At 48.9% G+C, this 4,132-nt stretch overlaps 1 long non-coding RNA gene across 1 annotated transcript; it reads right to left on the reverse strand.

Annotated features, from left to right (window-relative positions):
- Positions 1-647: 647 nt before the first annotated feature.
- On the reverse strand, positions 648-2,142 carry LOC127346097 (uncharacterized). Its single transcript, XR_007879324.1, has 3 exons — positions 1,529-2,142; positions 1,141-1,420; positions 648-922 (listed from the first exon to the last, which is right to left on the reverse strand). It is a non-coding gene; the product is annotated as an uncharacterized lncRNA (long non-coding RNA).
- Positions 2,143-4,132: the final 1,990 nt, after the last annotated feature.

Raw genomic sequence — 4,132 nt, forward strand, 5'->3', positions numbered from 1 at the left:
ATTGACAACCTCACTGTTTCGTTGGGGCAAAGTACTTTGGTTGTGTTGTGCAGGTTCCACGTTGGCGCCGGAATCTCTGGTGTTGCGCCGCACTACATCCCGCCGCCATCAACCTTCAACGTGCTTCTTGGCTCCTCCTGGTTCGATAAACCTTGGTTTCTTTCTGAGGGAAAACTTGCTGCTGTGCGCATCATACCTTCCTCTTGGGGTTCCCAACGAACGTGTGAGTTACACGCCATCACACGTGCAGAAGTATTTAGATCATAAACTGAACTAAGCTCTGAGTGTTCTAAATCGACCTCTGTAACACTCCCAACTATAGCCGAGAGAAGCTGACCATCTAGGATGTCATCATCTTCATCATCGTCTACAAAGGAAGTAGCAGGCTCAGTGGATCCATTTGAAGCAACCGTTAAACGGTCAAGCTCCGTTTGTCTCAACACATTAGCCGATGCTAAAATCTCATCAGACCGACTACCCAACGAGACCCCTACTCTACATAAACTAGATAATTTCCCGCGCGTTGCTGCGGAAACATTATATGAAATTGTTAAATTAAGAGATGCTTAGAGCAAACATGTATATAATTCCTTTTTGATAGCACATGCATAAAAATCCATATAAGAATCTAACAATCGCTGCCTAAATACATCACAAACTTCAACATAAAAAACTTCTAGAAAAAATCACAGAGCATGTCCTTTCAATATTTATTTTTTGGCTGGGAAGGATGTCCTTCAAGTGGCTACAAACTTCATACGGGAATAGGAAAGGGAACGAAATGCTATTTGGCTCTATCCAAATAAGCAAATAGTCGATGCTATGATGATCGTACATATCTTTGGAATTTCTGCTTTTATGTGTCTACTGTACAGACATAATGCTCCCAAACAAACTGGCATTGTCTATGTCCCGACTTCACCTGTAATATTTGCAGTGAGAAACAATGACATCAGTAAATAATAGGATCATGCAAAAAAAGAAGTGGATGCTTATTTTTCAGATCCAAAATTTTATTATTGCATAATGAGTGAATGGGAAGTGAATTCTTATAGCCTCTTCTACTAAAGTTAATTGACCATTAGTTTAACAAACATGATTCATGAAATAGATTCGATTCTAGAAGTAAAATCAACTGACCATTATTAGTTTAAGAACCAATAGCTCACATTCTTGAGTCTTCAAGATGCAAGAAACATGATTCCTGAAATAGATCGGGTGCTGGAAGCCAGGGCATCAATAGCTGCAGGACTGACCAATTGGCTTACCATAATATATCAGTGTTCATCACAATATAAACACTGTAACTTTACTATTTTAGCTTCTATAGACCTGAAGATGAATTGCCGCAAATTGATAATAATAGTGAATGCACATCTGGAACGCTCTATATCTCTATACTCCGAGCTTTACAACAGATCTGCCACAATAAAATACTATTCATCATAGTTCTATACCACGAAGTAATTTTGTTTCGAAAAAAGAGAACGATCTAGAGAATAAGATCTAAGGCCAAGATCGCACTTACAGGCAATTGACATTTGCATAGCTCCACCTCCCTGCTCACAAAGGAAGGACAATGAACATTAACTTTCAAATATGATTTAGAAAATCTAACCTTGAGGTGGCACGTTCTAGGCAGAGTAAGCGCCATTGATAGCAGAGAAGAGTGGGAACCATTTCAAAGGCCAGCAGCTAGACTACCTGCAATCCAACCAACATGAACCAATCTTGAATGAATAAAATTCCAATCAAATCGGAGCAGGCAAAACCTTGAGCAGTTTTCGAGCGGGAGGTGAACCTAGCAGATTGAAAAAATAAGTGAGGGGATAAAAAGAAAGGGAGAAGGAGAATCTGGCCGGACAGCAACCAAACCGGAGACCTCTACCAAAGACGGACGTGAGCAGGCCGGCGCTCGGGATCTACATGGAACCACGGGGAGCTTCTTAAAGACCAAGGCGCGCCGGTTCAGTTCAACCTAGCTGCGCTCCGGTTAAGTTTGATCTAGAAGCAGCTTTTTCTGTATTTAATGATGGCTGATGAATGGTGGGCACCATAGAGCGGTTTCACAAGCAATTATGACCATGAATCGTTGCGGCCGTGGAAAATTAAAGAAGATGGAATGGCGAGCGGCATGTACGGCTGTCTCTTCCAGCCCAAATAGAAGCCTAAGTGGACATGTCCAGGCCACGTACAGATATGTGTGACGTCTAGCCCAATGTCGAGAAAGCGAGCATGGTCGAACGATAGGCAACGGAAGGCAGAATTAGTGATGACGTGGACGCATGAGAGGGCTCTAAAATGGGGCCATCTATTAAGAAAGAGAAGATTAGAAGAAATCCGAGTATCCGAAAAAGAGGTAAACGACTTGGCTGTTTGTTTAGTACCTGCCGTGTCGAGGTTCAACTCCGCCTTGCGCCGCATAGCCCTCTGCATCACGTCTTCATCCGTGACCCCCGCGCCGTCCTCCGCCACAGCATACCTCCCACTCCTCCTCACTGTCGGCTGAACAACCGGTGGAGGACTCGTGGGCTGAGGCTGCGGTACGGCAGCTGGCGGAGAAGGACTCAAGCGTGGTGAAGAAGGCGCCGAGCCCAACAGCGAAGACGTAGTAGACGAAGCCCGTGAAGCTGGTGAAGGCGCACACGATGCAGGGGTAAATGGCGTAGAAGCCCCCTGCACCGAGGCCGACCGCGACGCCGCTGCCCCCCAGGCGAAGGGGGCGTGGAAGATGGGCTGGGGCTCCTCCCCAACCCGGCCTGCACCACCGCCTCAGGGTGAAGCTGCGCCGGCAGCGCCCCCGTCATGTCGTCGCTGCCTCCAGAGTGAGCACGAGGGAGCACGGCCGACGGTGGGGGTCGCAACATCTCACCATCCCCGCGAGGTAGCTGTTGCAGTGCCAAGCCCTGGGCCGGCTGCTGCTGCTCCACGGCGATGGGGACAGGCTGCAGCTGCCCCGTCGGTCCATACGCCAGCTGCTGCGATGGCGCGGAGCCACCGGCCGGCTGCTGCCGCCCCTCCGAACCGGCGTCACGCTGCTGCGCCGTCGGAGTAGTCGCTGCCGGCTGCTGCCCCGGGGCCGCCGTGTCCACTGCCGAAGAAGGGAAAGTCCTCGGCTGCACCCTCTCCGTCTGAGCTGAGGTAGAAGACGGAGCGGGAACAACTGAGGGACTACCCAACGGTGTAGACGACGAAGTGGGACGAGTCCTCCCCTGCATAAAAGTCCGAACGTGAGACGGAGAAGACGCCCTGGTCGTGGACGGCGGAGTGGCCACCAAATGAGGCGAGACCGTCATGGCTCGTGCCACTATCTCCCGCCCCCTGTCTGTCCTCGGCGAGCGGTTAAACGGGGTCAAAGCCACCTGAGTAACCGGTACCGAAGCTGTGTCAGAGGAGTGCATAGGTGCATGGCCATCGACCTCCATGTGTGATGACCCTGGTGCCACATCCGCCGTAGAATCATCAAGCCCCTCATCCTCAAAACCATGAGACGCATCATCATCATCATCGCCCTTCCAGAAGAAAGGCCGAAACCGAGGATCCGGCTTATACCCAAGAGCCTCACGACGAAACCGAAATCTATATACATTAAGCTGTAGACGAGCCAAGACCTCTAAGCATGGTGGCCTGTCCTTAGACTTATCTTTCTCCAAAACAGATACATTCCTCATGGCTACCTGAATCCGAACTATCCCCTGACTCCGAAGGGAATACAAGTCCACATCAAGAGTAGAGCCAATAAAAGTACCAACAGCCCATAGACCCAGGAAGTGACGGAGAGAGTCTGGCACACCTTCGACATGCACCCACACAGGCTCCATAACAAACTCAGGTGTAACATCCTGATAAGTCCATGAAGATACTATGGCATGTGCATTTATCTTAGGCACACTCATCTGCATACCATCAATCCTCAACAAGTCATCGGCTGTAGGTATCGCAATTAAAAAAGCATTAGCGTCATGAGACACCGCCTCCCACTTCCATGTGGGGTTCCCCGGACACATGCGAGCCATGCAATTAGTGACTCGTAGCTGAAAGAAACAAACCACCACCATTGACGACACCTAGACTACAAAATAGTTCTCTAAAACAATTCCTTCAAAAAGGTATCAGTGTTTGTCATCGTCCT

The sequence above is a fragment of the Lolium perenne genome, chromosome 3, assembly GCF_019359855.2.
Source record: "Lolium perenne isolate Kyuss_39 chromosome 3, Kyuss_2.0, whole genome shotgun sequence".
Classification (NCBI taxonomy): domain Eukaryota; kingdom Viridiplantae; phylum Streptophyta; class Magnoliopsida; order Poales; family Poaceae; genus Lolium; species Lolium perenne.